The 23,526-nt window shown below is 42.6% G+C and overlaps 1 long non-coding RNA gene across 2 annotated transcripts; it reads right to left on the reverse strand.

The window, feature by feature from the left end:
* Nucleotides 1-4,321: 4,321 nt before the first annotated feature.
* Nucleotides 4,322-21,651, reverse strand: LOC143828827 (uncharacterized). 2 transcript variants are annotated; one of them, XR_013227910.1, is made up of 3 exons: nt 21,499-21,651; nt 16,189-16,309; nt 4,322-5,282 (listed from the first exon to the last, which is right to left on the reverse strand). It is a non-coding gene; the product is annotated as an uncharacterized LOC143828827 (long non-coding RNA). The 2 variants fall into 2 exon arrangements; XR_013227909.1 differs by lacking the exon at nt 21,499-21,651 and adding an exon at nt 19,506-19,609.
* Nucleotides 21,652-23,526: the final 1,875 nt, after the last annotated feature.

Consider the following 23,526-nt stretch of genomic DNA (forward strand, 5'->3'; position numbering starts at 1 on the left):
ATTGTCCTAAATCTGCCATCAGCAGGCAGCAATGTGGACTGGTTTCAAGTGTTGTATTTAAGATTTGAAGTGTGCATGATTTAAAAGAATATGAAGAATATCGTACAGGAGCGATCAGAGGAGATGTGTATTTAGCATAGAACTTCCTGATTCTTTTAAGCAGCCTGGTGCATCACCCTCTTGCATATTCAAACTTTGCCAACAAATTTTGGACCATGGATCATGCTACTGTGGTGAGGCCCTTCTATTGGAAGATGGCTTGCACCTCATGAAGATGGGGAAAAATGTCTTTGGCAAGAGTCTTGTGGACCTGTAAGGAGGGATTTAAACTAAGGGTGAGCAAAATGTACAAAGGCTAGTTCAATGTAGATAACTGTAGATGGGAACACTGCAGATTTAAAGGGAATGGCACATATGCAGGAAACTAATAACTTACAGGAAAGTTCAAAAACTAAACTGGGGTACTCGTATGAAGGATTGCGGCGTCTTTACACTAATACCCAGAGTGTGGGAAACAAGCAGTAAGAACTAGTAGTCCTAATAAAGGAAGGGGACTATGATCTAATAGGCATTACAGAAACCTGGTAGGATAACTCTCACAAATGGAATAATAGGATTGAGAGGTACAATTTATTTAAAAGAGATGGACAAATAAGGGGACCAGAAAGTGACATTGTAACAGGTGATGAAGAGAGCACTGAATTGCTCAATTCCTACTTCTCCTCAGTCTTCTATTGCAAGGGAAATCATGCTTAATATGGCAAAATCATTTCATGTGATGAGGGATGGGGGTTGTGGCATAGGATCACTGTAGGGTTAGTCCATAAACACCTAGTTTCTTTAAATGAAACCAAATCTTCTGGGCCAGATGAATTGCATCCAAGGGTACTAAAAGAGTTTGCAGATTTAATTTCTGACCCTCTATCCATTATTTTTGACAATTCTTGGAGAACAGGTGAAGTGACAGAAGATTGTGGAGGTGGGCAAATGTTGTCCCCATCTTCAAGAAGATGAAAAGGATCTGGGGGGTCTTAGTAGACCATACACTGAACATGTCAGCCGTCTGACTTGGGGGCTAAAAAGGCAAATTTTGGGCTGTATTAAAATAAGTATGCTGTCCAGATCATGCAAGATGATGTTACTACTTTACTCCATTCTGGTTAGACCTCACTTGGAGTACTGTGTTCAGTTTTGGGCACCACAGCTGAAGAAAGATATAGAGAAACTGGAACATGTCCAGAGGAGGGCAAAGATGGTGAGTGGTTTGGAGACCAAGTCATATGAGGAACGGTTGAGAGAGCTTGGTCTGTTTAGCCTGAAGAGAAGGCGGCTAAGGCGTGATATGATAACCATTTTAAAATATCTGAGGGTTTGTTATATAGAAGATGGAGCGGAGTGGTTTTCTGTTGCCCCAGGGGTTCGGACCAGAGTCAAAGGGTTGAAATTAATTCAAAAGAATTTTCGGCTAAACATCCAAAAGTTCCTGGCAGTTAGAGCGGTTCCTCAGTGGAACAAGCTTATTTGGGAGGTGGTGAGTTCTCCTTCTTTAATAGTCTTTAAGCAGAGGAAAGATATTCATCTGACAGAAATGCTGATTTTATGAACTTAGATTGTGAGTGGCTGGGCAGGAAGGGCAGTGTCAGCATTTGTCTCTGTTGGCCCTTCCTTTCATACCCAGGGAATTGTTAATTGCTGCTATGGAATAGTAAGTGAATTTCCTCCATGCTAGGCTGGATTCTGAAGATTTTTAGTGGAGGGATCACTTAGGCATGAAATTGGGGTCACTGTGGGTGGGTAGGTAGTTGTGGGTTCCTGCATTGTGCAAGGGGTTGGACTAGATTACCCTGGAGACCCCTTCCAACTCTATGATTCTATTCTATGAAATGGCACAACGTGCATTTTGGACACAAGGATCCTGGGCACCCAGTTTCCCAGTGTTTCTGGGAGTTGAGATCCTAACATATCTCATGCCAAGGGTATAGACTTTTCTAGATAGCCCTTTTTACATCCCCTGGCAGGAGTATAAACTGTCACCTCCAAAGTGAAGGGCAGGTGTTTGTAATATTTGGGAAATTTTGCCTGGGGGGCATTTAGAAACTCTCTTGAATATCTGACATCAACAGTCTTTTCAAAGTGCAGAACTGGCCTTGAAATAAATGGGGCTATTTCCCACATTTTGGAGAATTCTAGTTTTTCAGATCAAGCTTGGGATTTTATCATTCCCGCAAATAATTATGAAGTGCTTTAAAAATAGTTCCCCAATTTATGCCACAGTCTTTCACTTTAATACTTGAAATAAAATAGGAATCTAGACTTTCTTATATGATGCAAACACTTGTCCCGACTTTGCTAAATGGGTGCCCTTTGTGCTGTATGGAATCTGTCAAGAGGAGCCGTTCGTGTTAGAGACACTGCTAATGTAATATGATGACTTTACCCTTCATTGCACATTATCACTTTGGAGATGAAGTGTCGTGCTGTATCCATTAGGGGGTCTCAATACTGAATGGTATAGCTAAGAGCTATAAAAGGCAATTTTGACTCAACACAAACCTTCTGCTTTAGCCTTGGGTCCGTGATGTTTGTGATGCTAGTTTGGTGTCCCATTGGGGTCAGGTGGGTTGGTGGGTGTAAAACAAATGCCTTAAGCACTTGGATATAGTTAAAGTGGCTAAACATTCGGCCATTTGCTTCAAGGCTGGGGACATCATAACTATGAAAAACGGTTTCTTATCAGAATCCCACATTCCACTCATGTTTTGCTGAATGTCCACATATCTTTTTCAAATTCTGAATGATAACCTACTTGAATAACAAGTTCATTGGTTTGCTTGCTTTTCTGAATAGGCAGGAGGATAACGAAAAGGGAGTGGGAAAAGACCCTTCAAAATCAGTCCTGGTTACTTACACTGAAAGTACATGTTACCTTCAGCATGGCTACATTTATTGTAAATATTCCCCACACCTTGTGGGATCTTTTATATCATGTTGTGACAACATCAGTATGGTCATTAATGTTGATTAAAGAAAATATAATATGATAAATTCAGTGTAATACAAAGAACACATTAAGCAGCCTTATAGTGAGTCAGACCCTTTATGTGAAGCACCCTGAGCCTTAGGGGAGGGTGGTATATAAATGTGTTGTTGTTAGTTGCGAAGTCATGTCCGACCCACCGTGACCCTATGTATAAATGTAATAATGAACAAATGAACTAAATAAATAATTAAATAAATGCACTAAAGTCAGGGCATTTCTGCACATTGGAAAACATAGCGTCTCAGCAGCGCCATGGCGTAACACTATTAAATAACGTGCCTCCGGCCATTCCTCACCTGGGTCTCTCCCTTCCCTCTGCCGCCTTCTCACGCTTCTGGGCACTATGCATGATGGCTTGAAATGTCAATCAAGCCAGGCAGCCAATTACCTTTCTCCCTGTTATAAAGGGCCCGATGCAATCTTATTTTTTAAAGTAAAACATCTCAATTGAGATGTGTATGCATCTAATCATAGATGCTTAGTACTTTTTTAAATGCCACCCCTTTCGGAATCATTCGCCTTTGAGCATTTAAAAAATTATCTTTTTCCCAATTTTGGGGAGGAGTGTGGAGAGGCAATTTAAACATATATTCATTCCTCGAGGCAGTATGCTTTAAAAAGAGACTTAGAAGCCGAGGCCATAGGAGAAAGCAGGAGAGGGGCAGTCTGCAGAAGTTATGAGAATGGGGTTCCCCTGGCCAAGGAGTCTTTGGAATGCTGCATCAAACACAGAGAGAGGAAACCAGCATGACAACATCCTCAGGAGCAGGGGGCTGGACCGGGGAGGGCGGGGTGCAGCCCGGACAGGTACTGGGAAAGACATGTCAGTAACTACCCAGGTGGCCAGGCAGGTGACAGTTAACTTCAATGGGATGCTAATTAATTTGGCCAAGCAGTCTCCCTTGGCCAAGCAGTCTCCCTTCAACGGGATGCTAATTAATTTGGCCAAGCAGTGGCAAGCTTGGACTGCCCTGCTGTCCCCTCCATGCAAACACAAAGGCGCCAGCACTCTTCAAGCCACCCTGCCGACACACACAGACATGCACGCTTTGCAATTACCATGTCCTTCCACTGAGCCATAGCCCCTCCCCACTGTTGTGAGATCAGCAGCACTGTCATTGATGAGAAGTCAGTGAGTGAGTCAGTAACCTTTTACTGGCATCAAACATATACAACTAGATAATAAGATAAGCCATGGAATTACATAGCAGAACGAAACCTTAGAATGACAAAACAAGCCATAAAATACAAGATGGATATCCACAGATTTTAGGAGCATCTTAGCTAAACCTCTTGCAACAATAATAGTTACATCTGGATATCTATCAGAGAGCAGGAACTGCAAGGTCAAAGGCTTATTTACAAAAGACTTGGTTCGCAGCAGGCCAACAAAGCTGTCATCACGACATCACTCATATAAGGAGCAGTCTAACAAAATATGTGAAAGAGAATCAGGACAGCCAGGGCCACACGGACAAAGTCTTGCATGGTATGGAATGTGATTAAACCTTCCCTCCAGGACCTTTGAGTGGAAAGCATTCATCCATGCAAGGGGAAGAAAAACTCTTCTTTGGAATGGGACATCCAGTACATGTAAATACTTAGGCATGAAGTCCCTCTGCAGGGAGATACCAAAAAATGCTGGAAAGCAGACCCAGAGCTGAGTGGGTATGCGTTCTTGATATTCCTGATCTAGTATTCTCTGCTTAATAATGATGAGAGGAAGGGAACATAACATAGCACAGGATAAGAGATAATACATTATTGTGGGAAAAGGAATCCCACCGGCCAATGTCAATAAAGAAATAATTGTTATGTGCTGTTGTGGAAATTGGATTTTTGTTCACCGCCCTGAGACAGCAATCCTGAGAGGGACTGGTATATAAATCAAACAATAAGTAAATAAAGTAAAACATATAGGTCCCCAGAGAAGTTCACATTCTATGGCTTTAGATAACTTTGAATAACAATCAGGATATTTCACACTTTATTAATTTTATGCACAGGCACAAGTGTAATTTGAACAAGACAAATGTATTTCAAAACATGTATATGACATTACAGGGGTTAGAGTGTCAGACTGAGATTTCAAAAGCCCATGTTTAATCTTCATTTTGCTGTGGAAGCTTGCTGGATGACCTTGGACCTCAGAGTAGGCCCTCTGCTCTAAGCCTATCATATTCAAAATTGTTGTGAGGATAGCATGAAGAAGGAGAGAATAATGATGTAAGCAGCTGTGGATCTGTATTGGAAGGAAAATCAGGATATAAATATCAAAACAAAATAAATGATACAGATCTACCTACCAGAACCAGAACTGGCAACATCTTCCTCTAGAGCACTCTTTCTCAACCTTTTTACAATTGAGAACCCCCTGAAACATTCTCAGTGCATCGAGAAACCCCAGAAGTGGTATGATCATGCAGAATATAGTTGGGAACTATAGCTGTGTACATGCCCACCTGGATCCCCTCCCCTTCCCACCCCCTCCAGGGCGTTTTGGCCATTTTGGAAGGGATGGGGGGCTGAAAAGACCATTATATGGTCAAATCACCCAATAAACATTTAATTAATTTTAAAAATATAAAGAATTAATTAACTCCCACCCATTTAGGAAACCCTTCCAGGGCTGTCAAGAAACCCAAGGGCATATATGGTAAAAACAATCTTGCTGCCATGCAGTGTTCTTACTAGGACTATACTATTTGTTGTCTACTTGCTTTGTCACCATTGTTTTTGAAAAATGCAATTCTTTCTGGTTATATGATCCAGCCAATCAGCGATCACGGAACCATTGTAATGGTATCCTGATGATATGTAGACCATTATATTGGTATTGTTTCTTTAAAAGCATGGGACAAACTTGGTCGAGCAATTGAAAGATAATAAGGACAGTTTCTTGCAAACATGCTTAGAATGGCAGTTCCATAGTTGTGGTGCTACCACAAAAAAAGACACTCTCTCTGGAAGCCTATAATATAACTTAAAAATGTACTGGGGATATCTGAAGAAGAGCTGTTGATGATGTTCTCATCTGAGAGGAAAATGGGTCATTAAATATCATAAACATAAATCAAAGCCAACACTATCACATTATCTGGCCCAAGGACAAATAACCTTTCACCTACATTTAGCTCATTCTTTAAAATATATCATTCAACAGGTATAAGAACCACTCTCAGACCCATTCTGCATGGTGGTGGCTGCACCAGGCTGCTGATGGTCCTTTCCGAAAGGACAGTTTGCCCCGCCGCTTCCTGTGTTCCTATGGAGGATTGTTTTTGCTGGTGCACTGTCTGCCCCAGATTTTGTCTCCAGATGAGGCAGCTGGGGAGGAAAGGTTGCACCATGTGGAAGGGTGAAGGGAGCCATTTTTTTTTCTGTTTAGGAATGCAGTTGCAATACTGCATTCCTAAACAGAAAAAAAAATGTCCCAGGCATCTCTGTAGTGCTGCATCTCTGTAGTGCTGCAGAGCCATCTATGGCATTTTATGTCCCTCCCAGGACATTGTAGTTGACCAGGGTGGGGGTAGGAGCTAGGCCTGGAAGGCTCAACTCTTCCCTGTCAGACAGGCCTGGGCCTACTAGGGCCCTGATGCCACCCCTGGCAGGAAAGGGAATGCTGGAAGAATCCACATTTCCTTGCCATGGGGCAAATGAGGGTCTGATTCAGGCCAGTCCAGGCCAGAGCTGGGCTAGCGCTGATGTCATCTGGAATTGGGGATTAGCTAAGGTGACCGGATTGTCCCACTTTTGGAGGGACATCTAAGGGTACCTGGGAAATTGTACTTATGTTGAAATTTAAAAATATATATTACAATACTATTTTTGTGTTCTATGTGTTCTATGAAACTTTTTGTTGCTCCATATAGACCATATTTTTGATCAAGAACCCCCCCTCCCCAGTCAATGGTGTCCCACTTTACCAATGTTAAAATCTGGTTTCATTGCAAAGTTAGAGTTTCTTATTTATCTATTATCAAATTTATAGTGCACGACTCCAAATTTAACTGGCTCATAGCAGGTAAAGAGCACCACAATAAACCCCCATTAAAATATATTATATAAAATCATCCCTCCCTGATGGCAAAAAAGCTAACCTCTCCCCACACTGCTCAACGAATTATTCATAATCCATGTCTCAGGGGACAGACGCAGGTGTAGGCTGAATGTTCTTGCCAGTTCAGGAGGAGAGGCTAGATTGAACTGCACTGGCCTCAGCCAAAGACCTGGCAGAAGAGGTACTTCTTACAGGCCCTGTGGAACTGGGAAAGCTCCAACAGGGCCCTCAGCTCTCCTGGGAGCTCATTCCACCAGGTCGGGGCCATGACCAAAAAGGCTCTGGCCCAAGTTGAGGCCAGGTGTACCTCCTGTGGGCCAGGATCACCAGCAGAGCACAAGGCCCTGCAGGGGCCATAGGAAGACAGGCAGTCCCTCAGATATGTGGAGCCCAGACTACAAATGGCCTTAAAGCTCAATACCAGAATCTTGAACTTGATACGGGTCGCAACTGGTAACCAATGCAGCACCTCGGCCCTGGATGGATATGAGCCCTCCAAGATTTTCCTGTAAGAACCCTAGCAGCCACATTCCGGATCAGATGCTATTTCTGGGTCAAGGACAAGGGGAGGCCTGTATAGAGCAAGTTACAGAAATCAATTCTGGAAGTAACCATTGCATAGATCACTGCAGCCAGGTGATCTGAAGACAGGTAGGGTGCTTGTAGCTGAGACTGGTAAAGCTGGAAAAATGAAAGGTGGGCTATCCTAGTGACCTGGGCATCCATAGATAGGGAGGCATCCAGAATCACACCCAAATTCCTGGCTGAGGGCGAGATGTTAAGTTGCACCCCACCTAGATTGGGCAACCATTCCTTCCTACCAAGCCACAAGACCTCTATCTTGGAGAGGTTGAGTTCTTTGCATCTGGGACAAAATTACAATTTGAGTTTTCTCAAACCAAAGAACAAATTTCATAGTAACATTGATATTAAAATGGATGTCTGTTTGGGTGTATAAATGGGTGTTACTTCCACAAATAAAACATAGTACATAAACATTGTATAATGGTATAAGAATGGCACCAGAATGTTATAAAAGAAAGGAATGAAATGTTAAGACTAGTAAAGAAATTGCTCAGGCTGAAAGTATTCATAGTGAATATGTATGAAAATTCAAATTACTGAAACATGGCTCATTCATACATTCCTAATTTCAATGTGAGGACAGATGGAAGCATCCCCCCCCCCATCTAAATGCTGCAACAGCATACATGTTGTTAGGATGATGAAAGGTAGGGGAGGTTTCCTTCTGATCCGGTTTCAAGTGTGCTGTAGTTGTAGATCTAACTCGTGTATTATGCCTCTTATAACATCAGCCTGCCAGTCTGAACTCTTTGAGTCCTTTCTACCACTAGCTCCTGTTTATCGTGTTATCATTGATGTATAGGTATCAATCATTCCCTACTGTGCTACCAACAATTTCCTGGACCTCACAAAAATTCCCTAGTGTCAACGCATGAGAGATTTCACTAAGGGTCTTTAACCTGTAGTCTCCTGCAAGAAAAGATAATGAGAGAGTAGCTTTGGACATTCATTTATTGTCGGCTGATGATTACCTCCCACTGCCACACAACATGCCACATTTATTGTTAGAGCGGGAGACACTGATCTTTTCTGGCTATATACTATTATGTTGTTATCCTCAGTGGTGCTAGCAATCTTGTCTAATGAATGGATGTCAGCTTGAAGGGCAGCTGTTCAGTACTCACCTCTTCCATTTGTCCTAGCCCACTCCAATACCCTGAGGCACAAGATGCTTGTGAAAAGCACCAAGCTCACATTCCTGAAGGCTCCTGGCATCATTTAACCACAAACCAGTCCAGCTGCATTTCCCACTACAATGGGTGTTGGACCAAAGGACTTTTGGCAGTGCTATGATTTGTTCTCTAAGTGTTAATTATGAATGAAAATTTCTTTGTCCAGGGGCCTTGGCGTCTTCATTGAGGAGGCAGCATAATTTTAGGAGGGACTTGTGGCACAGACCTATGGTTCAACTGGAAGGAAGGAGAATGGTTGTTACTATATCTAGGAAAGCCGCAAACAATAACTCTGTGTTAAAAATGTATTACATATGTATTGCATAGGAATGTGGAGAGATTTCTTTTTCTTTTCATAGGTTTTCATTGTGAGCCTTTTCTTTGTGTCCACTCTTTGCTAGCATGTCCATTATGAGTTTTTGTGTGTGACTTCTGAAAAAGGCATTGCTTTTAATGGGAGAAATCTGGAGGATGGAAATTGAAAGTGGCATGTAAATACAGACTTGGTTTGTACAAAGGAGAAACAAAATCAAAATGAATTCAGTCAAATGGACTAAGAAATCCCATAGTTCTCAAATAGACATATGCAATAGTCTCTCTCTTTCATCTATTGTTCTGTCCAAAAATGCTTTCCTTCATGATGCTTTCTTTGCCGACCGTTGTCTAATGAGCAAAGGGGAAGGGCAATAATCAGAGGGAAAGTGATGAACAAGAGCAGGGGTTCCCAACCTTTTTGAGCCTGTACAGCTTTGGAATTTGGACAGAGGATGGTGGGCACAACTACAAAATGTCTGACACTGGTGTTACCAGATACATAGAGGGAGCCCAACTGAAGGAGAAAAGAGGAGTAATTTAAAAAAATACACTGGAAAAGAGGAGAAAAAGACCAAGTAGAACAAATAGATAATAATAACAACACATGATCTAATTTTGTTAGATCATGAGGAAATATTGCCCCCTTTATGCTTATAAAATTAACTGGTTTGCTACTATATCACTATTAAATACAACCTGTTCCAAGCAGGAAAACGTTACAGACTTGAGACCAAGACATGAAAATAAATTGAGGGGCGCGGGGGGGGGGGGGTGGAAAAGCTTGGTAGAGGGAGAGATAAATGAATTAGAAAAGAGTGGAAAAGAAGAAAAATTAAGAAAAAGATTTTTAAAAGGTTGTTTTATCTTGCTGCAAGACACTAACTACTGCTTTGCAAAATCTGGCTGAGCTAGGTGCACAGAAAGGAAGAGAGAAAGGCTAGATTATTAGAATATCAACCTTGTTAGTAGGCTGCAGGTTAGCTATTACTGGTGCAGCGATCATCATGTTTTCTTGTCTTGGTTCCAGTGCTGGTTAAGCATGACCTGTTAGGCAAGTTTGATTCATTCTTGTGGAAATGTCAGTCTGCTCATAGTCAGTGTCTTTTACTGTGCTCAGATTTTCCTGTGCCTCTAGTGGCTGAAGCCAGAACTGCATCAAAAAGGAAATATTTGGGAAAGTATTTGACTGGATGTGACATGACAGTGCCTTCAGGGGCTTTCCAGCTGACTTGGGTTCCCTGAATTTTGCCCCACCTATCAGTGACCTGATTACAGCAACTTTCCAAAGTATAAGAAATCTAGACACATACCAAAGTGATCCAGCAGACAATCAAAGCATGTTTTGATAAACTGGAAAACCATGAAAGAAAAGCTGTTATTTGTACCTGCTTGAATCACTTTGGGCTGTACAGTAAAAACATCTCTCTCTGTCCACTGTTTTTTTGTTATTTTACATTATTTGGTCTGCAATGTCCATATTGATTTCCCATATCCCATTACTGGATTTATCCTTTTCCAGATACTTTATCCATTTCTTTTTTTGTTTGAAAATCTTTGCAGTTCCCTGTCCTGCATGCAAAGTTTTCTTTGGCAGACTCCATCAGGATCAATTCAATAATTGCTTGACATAGAATAATCCCAGAGGAGGAAGCCAAGAATCAAATTCTACAATTATGCCAGGAAAGTGTGTTGGGAGAAGCTTCCTGGCTGAAGTATGAACAGGAAGAATGAAATGGATGGGCAAAGGGATGAAGAGACAGATGCATTAACAAAGAAAAATGTCTTATTTCTCCTTTTGTACTAATTGAAGCAATGTTAGTGATTGAGGCAATGGTAATTTCTCAAGGTGCTAATAGCTGCAATGTGTCCAGGAAAAGGACTGCTTACTTTTCACATCCGTATCTGCAATTAATGCTCTGGAGTGCAGAAGCTGCACATTAAGGATGAATAAAGCTGCGTTATTTTAAGAATTATATACCATTCTCATTACTGCTCCAAACTAAGCAGAACAAGTAGGGAACCATGTAGGAAAAGAAGATGCACTTTGCATTCTCAGGGCAGAAATTCACATATCATTGTGCAAGTGTTTTTCTTTTGACTGGCAGGTGGCGACTGACCCAGCAATGACACGACTCCAGCTTGTTTGGCAAATAACTTGGCCGCAGCCATTTATTAACAAGCAACCCCAACGTAGGGTTGGCATACGCAGGTGAAGGAGCCTGACCCCATCAGCCGTCCGGCTGCCTCATATGCACCGCGGCGCTCCGGCTCCACACCTCACTCCCAGCCAGGAGGATGGGACGCCTTCTGCCGCGGAATCCTGGAAAGCAGCTGCAAGGGACCCAACAGGTGTCCGCCTCCATTGGTGTCCCCCTGCTGCTTGGCCCCCGGGCCCCTGGCCTCCCAGCCGGGTAGGCTGCGCCCGGGTATCTGCTGGTCTCCTTACTGAGACCCCCACCTCAGGGAGTCCCGCATGCAGATGGGCTCCCTGCCAACAGGCTCCCTACCTAGCATAACCGCAGCTGCGACAACAAAATTTCCATAACTGAACACGGGGAGGGTGTCTGTCCCAGGACGCAGCCGGCACAAAGAGGGCGAGTGCATGTGCGCCTGGCCTATTTAAGGCTGGCACCCCCGCCCCTTTTCAGCCGCACATCTACGCAGCGTGATGACACCATTGGGAGCTGCGTCATTGCCGGGCACCCCCATGGAGTCAATGGCGGCTGCGCCGAGCCATGGCTGCTACATGTGGCCTTGAGAAAACAACTACATCCTGGAGGGGAAATGATTCCACCTATTAAACCAGTGGGAAAGTTGTTACAAGGCAAAAAGAAACGAACCACAATACTAGGCAACTGCACAGCTGCACAGCTGTTCAGCATGTGGGGGGGTGTTGGGGGGGTGTTGATAAACAGATCTTACCAAGTAATAAAAATAAAGTTTGCTTGAATCTGCTGAATACTTAATATTTAATTCAGATGATTTATACTTGTCATACTGGATAACTAGTGAAGCAATTCTAAGTTAATTATGTACAAAATGCCATTTTTATTCCTTAAATATATAAATATTTCTTATGAGCATTTATATTTGTTTGTTGATGGCATTAAGCCATCAATAATATTTTAATGGAATTTTACTGCATTTAAATGTTATTTACAATTTTTATACACTTCCTTTTTTGTTAAACGCTATTTTTATAGACTTCCATGTCATTTTTACATCATGTATAGATAAAACAGATATCAATTTTAATGTTACTTTTACTTCTGTAAAAGAATATGCCAGCAATTTCCCATCAAGCACTGAAAAACAAAAAGAAAATCCTTACTTTGACAAAATCTGGTCATGTTCCTACTTATTAGATAGATCAAATGATATGCTTACGAAGGGCTGATACATATTTACACAGCTGTATGGGAGTCAAGTCCAAATGTGTAGGTCTTCTGAAAAGAAACCTCATGGGGAAATTACAGCATGGTATAGTGGTTAAGTGGTGGACTTTAATCTGGAGAACCAGATTTGATTCCCTGCTCCTCCCATGAAGCCAGCCCTTTTCAAGGGCTACCATAACTCATGAGCTGAGCTCTGGATTTCCTCACCTATAGTCTGTCTTCTGCAGGAAGCCAAACAGCTTTGAGGCTGCACAATTGCTATGGTGGTGTTTCCTTTTTTGCCCCCTTGCAGCCACTTTCACACCTGCATAGTTTGTGAAATCAGTTTTCTTCCAGTCTCATGGGCGGCTGCGTCCAGTAATTAAAGGAAACTGCTGCCTCTGAGAATCCCTTCCTTTTCTGCTTAAAACTGATAGTCATCTATAGCACAGCAATGATGGAAAAGGAAGGACTAGCTTAAAAAAAAATTAGTCTCTCTCCTGCTGTTGCTCTATTGCTACCTAGTGCGTGAAATAGCCCTGATTTAGCTGGGCTATTGAAAATTAAAGCGATGAAGTCTAAAACGGGCTTTATTTATTTAACTGGAATACTTTTAATTGTAACAATGTTCTCACTCACTTTTCCCAGACAATTCACCTGCAAATTTCAGCTGGAAAATCCATTTTTAAAACTTAAAACTGATGTGTAGCTTGACTCAAGATAACATGCTCTCCCTTAAAATTGAATGAGTTTGGGTTCTACAATTGGAAGAGTAATGGTTTCTGCTTTGATTTGTTGCAATTCCTGAAGGCTCTTTCTTACTTTCTAAATATATTAGTTAGATCAATCTCACTTGATCTGAGAATAAGAAATAAGGAGATTTTATTTTCCTTTTCGTTGGGTGATAACTATTTATTTAGTCTTTGATATTTAATATAGGTTATGTTGATTTATTTGGTCTGCTGTATCCGTTAGCTCATGTCGGCTGCCTTCTCCCCCTCACCATCCTCTCTGAAAAGGAGCTGCACTGGGAAATGCGGCAATTGCTTCATGTGTATCTGAATGCAAATGTAGCTGGAGACAGCAGTGTCTAACTTGGCCAGTGGTGGAAAGCAGAAAAACACACAGACACCCTTGAGGCTTTGTGAGCTCGGAGAGCTCAGAGAAAAATCAGTCAGCTCTCGGATTCATGATGACCCACAAACTGTCTGCCACTGATGAAATGCTTAGCCGAACTCAGCATACTTGCTTGCTTGCTGTCATATTATGGGTGCATGTGAATGAAGCAAAGAATTGCTGCATGCATGTGTGTTTGTGTACATCTGTGTGTATATTATGGATTCAAATTCAGGACCTTGTTCTTGTGAGCAGAAAGGACAGCCACGAGCAAGAAAGGATATTGTTGTTTCCTCCTTTGCCCTTCTTTCTGGATTTTACACTTCCATACTACCTGATTTATGAGCCTCTTGTGGCACAGAGTGGTAAGGCAGCCGTCTGAAAGCTTTGCCCGTGAGGCTGGGAGTTCAATCCCAGCAGCCGGCTCAAGGTTGACTCAGCCTTCCATCCTTCCGAGGTCTGTAAAATGAGTACCCAGCTTGCTGGGGGGTAAATGGTAATGACTGGGGAAGGCACTGGCAAACCACCCCGTATTGAGTCTGCCATGAAAACGCTAGAGGGCGTCACCCCAAGGGTCAGACATGACTCGGTGCTTGCACAGGGGATACCTTTACCTTTACCTTACTACCTGATTTGGTTCCTAAAGTACAATCAAGACATTGTGATATTCTTCTGTTCTGTTTCATATTTACTAAATTTTGTATAAGAATGTGCAATTTTTAAAAAGGATGATTTTGAACTTCTTGTCCCTGCTGTTTCAACTTGAAAAATAAAATCATGTGTCATTCAGAATCACTCCCAAATTCCTGGCCACGGGTGAGATGTTATGCTGCATCCTGGCCAAGGTGAATAGACACTCTTCCTGATCTGCTGCCTTCCTGCCCAGTTACAGGACCCCCATCTTGCAGGGGTTAAAATTCAGGCAACTCTGCCCTAACCATCCAGCTACGGCTTCCAAACAACTGGCAAATGTATCTGGGGGTGGGGGGTGGGGGCATCCAGGCGGCCATCCATCAGAAAATAGAGCTGGGTGTCATCTGCATATTGGTGACATCCCAGCCCATAGCTCTGGACCAGCTGAGCCAGAGGGCTCATAAAGATGTTAAACAGAATGGGGGAGAGTACCTCTTCTTGAGGCACTACACAAAGGAGTTGATAGGAACACAACAACTCTTTCTTCACAGCCACCCTCTCCAGCTTTCTCCAGTTAGTTTTATCAGAACTCGACCAATTGCTGGTGCAGGTCATAATTATGTCAGTGTTTTAAAATTAAAGCTCTGGTCGGTTATTAGAAGAGATTGCCACCTTGACACCAAGGATGCAATTGGTGTGAACCTAAATTGGTATATGATTATGTTTGGCTTTGTGTAAGGAAACCCATATGGGAATTCTTCCATAAGTATCCATCTTTGTCTATGTCAAATTGTCTTACCCCTGTTGTCAGTCCCCCTTGTCCTGTTTAGATCCCCGGGTTTGACCACTTTGAAATTTTGGAACTTTTGAAACTCTGAACTTTGCTTATGTTCTTGAACTTTGAATGATCAACTCTTGCTTGTGCGTATTGTTTTAGATAGAAATATCTTTATTTTGTTCCCTGATTAGTATTTGTGCACCTTCATAAAATATCAGTTAATTCTTATAATCATTCTGTCTGATTCTTGGATGTGCTACAAGGGCATGACCCCCCCCCCCCAGTGCCTTAGTCATACTACCATTGTGTTCTGTTGAGGTCTCTCTGTCCTGGACTGGGTCTGAGACACCTTGCCTGAGTTCCCTGATAGGCTTAAGAGCTGCCCCTGGGATCTTAGGATTATTGTTTTTTTCCATTTATAGGATAGGATTGCATGTATGTGGGAGGCCCTGTCAGAAGTATACATCACCTCCCTCCACTCTCTATCACCTTGGTAGGTGGGAGTAGATTATGATTGGCTGTCGCCATGTTATGTTATGATTTTTAATGTATTTTAATGGAGTTTAATCGGGGTTTTTAAGACAAGTGTTACCCAGGGAGTGGCGGGAAATAAATCAAATAATATTTATTTGTTTGTTTGTTTGTTTATTTATTTACCGCCCTCCCTGGAGACTCAGGGCGGTTTACATAAAACATATAAACAATACATGAAAGTGCAGGGAGACTGCAGGGATGGTGACAGTTCTACCTTACAGGGAGTAGGTGTTAGCCTAAGTCTCTACTTTGTGATTTGTGCCTCTCCCAGAAGTGGGACCAAGGGGGTGTCTGGGGATTTGGCTTCCCCTCTTGGGTACCACAACAATTACAATTTTGGGCTTTGTATTACGGCAGTGAACTAAAGGTACTTATTATGGTCATACATTTTAAGGAAATGAGCAAAGATTGTTAATGATGGGATATTTGGAAGGTCATTAATTCATAGGCCAACCATAAGTTGATGGCACATAACACACATACACAAAATTTATTATGCTTTCCTATGTATTCACCCTGAATCTTCATACTGAAAATAAGCTCTAATACCAAAACTAGGGATGATTTTGAATATCTCTTACTTGCTGTTTCAATCTCAAAATCCCTATTTTTCTTCCAGTTCTTCCTTGTGAAAACCGAACCCATAATTCTTTGTTTTCATGTCTCTTCTTGTTTCTTCCCACTGATTTTTCCTTGTTGATGCTGCTTGAGAACAAATAAATGAACATGATACATTAAATTTGCAGTGTATCTATAACTTATGTACATTCTTCATACCATTACAATATAAATTACATATAAGAATCATACAGCATCCATACATGACACAATGCATTCAATAAGATCTACAGTGGAGAATCAACATCCTTGGCAAAAGTAGACATGTATATAAAAAGATGAAAAACAGGCCCACCATTGGCTCATGTGGCCAAGTAGTGCTTCCTTTGCATGGTCCTCTAAAGTCTTTGTCAACATTGTTTCCTGTTATGGATGAAACTTGACCTTCAGTATGAAAAGCATGAGCTCTGCCATTGAACTATGGGCCTTCATACAACCAAGATCTGACAAGGTCTGACTTATTTTTTAATGAAGCCCTGGAGGGCTTCCATATTGGGCTTCCAAATTCCATATTGGGGAAGGCCTGTCATACTTAGAACCTGCTTCCATCAGCCCCACTTCATTACTAACACTTTCTGCTAAAGGATGGGGTGAGGAGAAAAAATTCCTCCCACAAGTCAGTACAAGAGAGAGTTTTATTAAGGAGTTAATGGGTCCATCTCTACAGAGTCCTCTGAACAACAACTAAAAGAAGAAGAAGAAGAAGAAAGGCAATCTCTATTATCTGCAAAGCGCTTATGGGTTCAGTGATTGAAATACTTCCACTGGCCCATGAATAATTATCTCTATCCTGAGTGCTTCCCAGTGTGACGCCTCTTCATTTCATTAAGGGGACAGGGCTGGAATTGGCAATGGCAGAATTCATTTATCACATTTTAATAGAGAGGCAGCCTGGGAAGGGAGGGACTAATGAGATATTTCTAAAGAAATTAGCTGGCTTCTGTTAAGAGCCTGCCTCCTGCGCAGAGACTGCAGCTGGTGACTGATGGTTGAGGGCATGGCCCCCGGAGACTCCCTCCCTGCCACTCTTCCCCTCCTTGGCCTCCCAGCATATGATCTCTTTTTGATTATTCATCTGCTGTTTAAATAGGGGATTATTAATAAATGATGCTGAAATCTGGCTGAGGGAGATTGCAACAAACATTGCCTTTTAAAATCAGTTATAAGGCAAGTCTTCTCTACCAGCAGCCTTGGAGGTTTGTGTATCGGAAAGCCATCAACTAGGGCAAAGGATGCTTTTCAAACTCTTTCAACTGAATGCCTCCCACGTTTTTGGGAATTTCGTGTTACCAGGACCAGTTTCCAAAGTAGAACCAGCATTTTAGGAATCCACTTCTAAATTTCCAAATTATGGACAGAGTGTTGCACATATGTAGTTAGCCACAGTCCCTTCAACTTTTGTGCATTTGTGCATTAATATGGCACTGTATAAAAGCATTGTCGACTGCATGTTGATTTTTTTGGGATTGTCATTGTCCACGGACACATGGACAGGAAGGATCAGCCTATACAGACAAGCTGAAGGAATTGATAGAAAGCACTTCTACATAAGAGAACAAGTGACTCTCATCATCGACAATCTGAAGGAATATGTGAATGAGTTCTTCCACCTCTTAGCTGCATTTGTAGGTCAGAACTTTGTTAAACATCCATTAATGTGGTAAAGCAAAGCCATGACACAAAATCTGAGTTCAGATGCACTTTGTGAATTGCAGTCATGGGGAAAGACCTTTCTGCCCCTCTCATTTGCAGACAATTAAAGCACGAGGGACCAGGTTGAGACCAGGGGTAGGAAATGAGATCTCTGTGGAGAAGGACCTGAATGGGAAAACATGGAGACTTACATAGGGTTTGAGATCCAAGTCTGAGCTTGCTATGGGCCATTTATACCATTTCAAAAATGAATTTGTTGATTTTCTCCTATGACTCATGATATTGTATGTGTGTATTATTATTATTTTAAAATTTCTAGACTGCCTTTCTCTGAACATGGGCTCGAGATGGTTCACAAAAATGATTTAAAAAATTGCATTAATACATAATGTATTCAATTTAGGATTACATAAGAAGTAAAATTATTAAAATTAAACCAGCTCTCTAATTAACAACTAATTTTAACTAACTACTCCCTCCTACATTCCAGCCATCATTCCTTCTCCCTGCCCATTAGTTTTGGTAGTAGCTTAGTCAGTGGTTTGAAAGGGAGCAGGGGAATGAACTAAGAGGAGAAGATGCAGCCCCATACTGGGTTGTCCTAGCATCCACCACAAGCCTGGTAGAGGACTACCACCTCACATGCCCTGTGGAACTGTAATAACTGGTCTCAGCCTGGTTTCAGCTGGCAACACATTCCATCAGGACAGAGCCAGGGTTAAGGAATGTCTTTGGAGCCAGGGACTATTTGCACCAGATTAATAGATGTTCTCTGGGGAACATATTTCTCCACAGATAGATGGGTAACAGGCTGCATAGAGCTCTAAAGGTCAGTACCCAACACTTTGAACCTGATCCAGAATTATATTGGGAGTTCATGCAGCTGCTGGAGGACTGGTTAAATATGTACCCTCCATGGGGTCCTTGTCAGGATCTGGGCAGCTGTGTACTGCAACAGCTATAACTTCAGGGTGAGGATCAAGGGTAGCCCCATGCAGGGAGTGGATGCACTTTTTGCAATCTTGGTGTGTGGGATTAGGTGGTAAGTTTATATGGAGCTCAGAGGCGTGATGGTCATGCTTGGCTCTGTAGACTCCTAAGCTAATAACTCTGCTGCTGTCTATTTCCTTGCTGCTTCTAGGTGCTTACAATGAGAGACCAAATCTCCAGACTGGTACTTGGTAGTCTTGGGCATGAAATGGAGGACACAATGGATTTGGGGGAAATGAAAAAGACAACATAAGTTTTGACTTTGCTGAGCAGCCACTGTGTATGCCCCATTGTTTATTGGACTAGGGCAGCTTTTCTGTTCTTTATTACCGTTAAGAAAACCCTGAAACATTCCTTAGGCTTTGAGAAACCTCAATAGAGGTGCAATCATACAGAATAAGTTTGGAAGCATAACTGTCAACACACCCACCTAGGCAATTTGAGGAAGGGGAGGTTGTCATATAACCTGATAAATGTTTAACAAATTTAAAATATATATTAAAATTAATTAACTCCCACCCATTCAAAAAACCCTTCCAGAGACCTCAAGAAACCCGAGGGTTTCATGAAATCCTGATTGAGAAAGCCCAATCTAGTGAATAGCTGTTCTTTTGCTTTGCCTTTTCAGCATACTCGCAGTTCTGCAATGCATTGATTCTTGAAAGTATGCACAAAGTATTAGACCTTCTGCCTCTCCCTCCATATGGTCTCATGGTCTATATGGTCTTGTATTCACAGGGTCATAAATGTCAGAGAAAACTTACACATCCCATGGGAATTCCAAACCATGTCACAAAATCTTCCCCAACCCTAACACTCCCACTAAACCGACAAACTCCCGATCTGGTCCCATGACTAATCTAACATTGACCCTAACATGAGAATTTATTCTAACATAAATATCTAGATATTTACATGTAAAGGTAAAGGTATCCCCTGTGCAAGCACCATGTCATAAAAAGTCAAGCAAGATTTTGGGGGGAGCCATATGAGATTGCACCCTAGAATCATAGAATCATAGAACCATAGAGTTGGAAGTCTAGTCCATCTAGTCCAACCCCCTGCTCAACGCAGGATCAGCCCAAAGCATCCTAAAGCATACAAGAAAAGTGTGTATCCAAACTTTGTTTGAAGACTGCCATTGAGAGGGAGCTCACCACCTCCTTAGGCAGCCTATTCCAGGAACCTTTTAGCCTAGTTTTGAGAAATGAATTTGATGCAGCCTTTACATGATGTCTGCTGGGTGACTTTGTGTCAGTCACAGTCATCTCAGAACTCACTCAGCCACCCCTGCCTCACAAGAAATGTGATTGTAAGCTACTTTGAGACTCCTGAGGATAGAAAAAAAGTAGAATATGAAAACTTATTCTTCATCTTTGCAAAGATTTCCAAAATAAACTATTTAAAACAATATAATTTAGCAAGGCAATGAGCCTCTTGTGGCGCAGAGTGGTAAGGCAGCCGTCTGACAGCTTTGCCCATAAGGCTGGGAGTTCAATCCCAGCAGCCGGCTCAAGGTTGACTCAGCCTTCCATCCTTCCGAGGTCGGTAAAATGAGTACCCAGCTTGCTGGGGGGTAAACGGTAATGACTGGGGAAGGCACTGGCAAACCACCCCGTATTGAGTCTGCCAAGAAAACGCTAGAGGGCGTCACCCCAAGGGTCAGACATGACTCGGTGCTTGCACAGGGGATACCTTTACCTTTACCTTTTAATTTAGCAAGACAGAACCTATTCTAATGGATCTTCATTTATTGGGTTTGCTGCCATAGGCTTCAGGATGCAAGTCAAGAGGTAAGAGCTAAAGGCCAATACCCCTTACACTAGCCTTTTTCAACCTTTTGACTATAAAGGAGCCCCTGAAATATTTTTCTGCCTTTGGGAAGTCCCAGAACTGGGATGGAAGTTGTGTCAGTCAGCCATGCTTCCCCTCATGCCTGAGGAGGACAGAGTAGGGGGAGATAAAGCAAGAAGTTTGAGACAGGAGTAGGCACTTTCTGCAGGCACAGTTACCACATGAGAACAGAACCCCCAGATCTATGGAAGCAGCCAGTTCTCTGCTTTCATGGCAATGCTGGGAATAATTTGTGGCTGACTCCATGAATGCAGAATATGGGGGAAAGGCTGGGGGGGGGGGCACAGGAGCTCTCACAGAGCCCAGGCTTCCAGGGAGCCCTAGCTATGAATCCCTACCTTAGACCCTTCAGCTTCCAACCAATGGTTCACACCTCTGATCATATCCAAGCCTGTTTGCAGGTTGAGATGGTATAGAAATTTTAAAAGTCTAGTGAGAGAAACTATCACAGGGTATTTGGAACACAAACCTGCTCTGGCACTCCCTGGTTCTGGCCCCTCCCTCTCTGTCAATGACAGAGACAGACACCTCCCCATTCTTCTAGTTGCATCTCTCCCCTACCTCTCCTTCCTGGTCCCTCCCCACTCCCTTACTCAGATACACACACACATGTGTTCACACACTCAGACACAGACTCCTTCCCCCCAGTCCTCCCTTGCCATCCCCCCCTCTCTCTCTCTCACACACACACACACATACACACACAGACACTCATATGCATGCACACCACTCAGACAGACTCCTTCCCCCCTCCTCCTTCCCTTCTCCCTCCTTACCTCTTGCAGTGTAGGGCTCCTTCGTGGCAGTGCGGCAGAGCACCCAACAAGGATCAGAGCTAGGCCTTGTAGCTCTGCTGCTGCTGGCTGCAGCTCCCCTCTTACAAGGCTGGTCCCACTCTCTGGAGGGCGGGACTAGCCTTGGAAGAGTGGCGACGTACAGCCAGATCAGCAAGGCCCAGCACTGAGTCCCGCTCCTTGCTCTGGTGCTGCTGCTGCTGCTGCTGCTGCTGAGCATCTTCCAAGGCCAATATTGCTCTCCAGAGGGCAGGACTGGCCTCAGAATACTGGTGGCAGCTGCAGCAGTGCAAAAGCAGCAAGTAGGGCTCAGTGCTGGGCCTTGCTGCTCTTGCGCTGCTGCTGCAGGACATCTACTGGCACTCTCCCTGAGGTGGGACAATGGACGTCACATCCGTTATCATTTCCATTACAGGGATCACTCCAGCAGATGTGTTCCACATCAATAAATAAGTAAAGCACTTGTAAAGAGAAGAGAAAACAAACTCAAGCATTGTTGCTGGTAGGCTAACGGACTCTAACTGTGTCCCATTCTTACCCTATCTTCACCATTCTCCCTGTGAATAATATTTAACAAAAGTAGAAAAAGGAAAAATCAAAAAGGGACCATCTTTTATCATTCTTCTTCCCTGCTTCATTCGGTATTTTGTTACACTTGCTAGTTAAGCTGTTATTTGGTAATGATCAAGAATTGCATAGATATTAGTCACTGAATATCCCTCTGTGAAAATTTTAAGCCATGAAACGTAAATAATGGGTAAAGCTTTGATGGTATAAATGACTGTGAGAACACAGTACAACAGATGAGGGGCAAGAATCTCCTTTCAAAATCTGCCCTCTAGCTCTTTGCAGAATAAATAATAATACTGAATCAGGAGACAAAAAGACCAGATACAAAAACTGTTAATAATTCAGTCACCAGAGAATATATTGCTCATAAATTCCATTTTAAAAGCATGTCATACTATTTAGTAAAATCTGTTCTTCAATAGGTTACACAAAAAAGAACAGAGTAAGGCTATTTTCCAAATTCCACTTTTTAAATGAGAGGACTGGCTCACATTTTACTTTAAATGTTCATAAAAGGAGGCTAAGAATAAGGGGCTAGTATGTACCAGGGATGAACAGTCTGACCTTTTGCATCCGTTCCTGACAAATGATTTTTGCAATATGAGTGCATATTTTTTCATCCTCTCAGGTAGTTCCCAACATCACCAGTAGAGTTTTTGATCAGATAATAGCATTTCCTTATGAGTGATTTGTCATGTTTTCTGCAAGCCAATAGCTTCAGAGCCTGTGCCCCTGTTACTGACATCACTGCTAGCTGTGCTAATATAAAAGAAAAAGAGTTCATTTTAAGACCCCACTTTTCTCTTACCTCTAAAGGGGAGTTCTGACAAGGTTAATGGTGGAATAGACAAAGATCATTACCTATGTCATGAAATTTTACCTGTTTAAAACAGGAATCCTAAGCAGGTCTTCTTAGAATGGGTTTGGCTAAAAAGATGGCGGCTAAAATCACCAATTATTCACACTTCAGGTGGCAATCGGGTGCAGAGTCAACGTATGCCAAAAAAGCCGCATTAGTGAGATGTGGAAGAAAGTGGAGCTTCCCGGGACCAGGGCGCAACCAGAAGCGGCTCCGGAGTAGCTGTGTGCATAATCAGATACTCTGGGTTTTGCCACCGTTGTGTTCCATCCCGTGCGTAAGCGGTTTGCTTCACTTCTTCCTCCTCCGTGTGATCCATGCCACCGTTTCAGCGGCCGTGCATTATAGGCCAAGGTTAGTACTGTCTACTCAGACTGGCAGCAGTTCTCTGGAGTCTCAGGTTGAGGTCTTTCACATAATCTACTACCTGATCCTTTTAACTGGAGATGCCAGTGATTGAATCTGGGAACCTGTGCATACCAAACAGATGTTGTACTAGTGAGCCATGGCCCTGCCCCTATATGTATATATGTGGCTGTATATCTAATAGTATGCTGTTTTGCTACTTTGTTCAAGTCTTT

The sequence above is a fragment of the Paroedura picta genome, chromosome 2 (genome assembly GCF_049243985.1).
Source record: "Paroedura picta isolate Pp20150507F chromosome 2, Ppicta_v3.0, whole genome shotgun sequence".
NCBI classification, from domain to species: Eukaryota; Metazoa; Chordata; class Lepidosauria; order Squamata; family Gekkonidae; genus Paroedura; species Paroedura picta.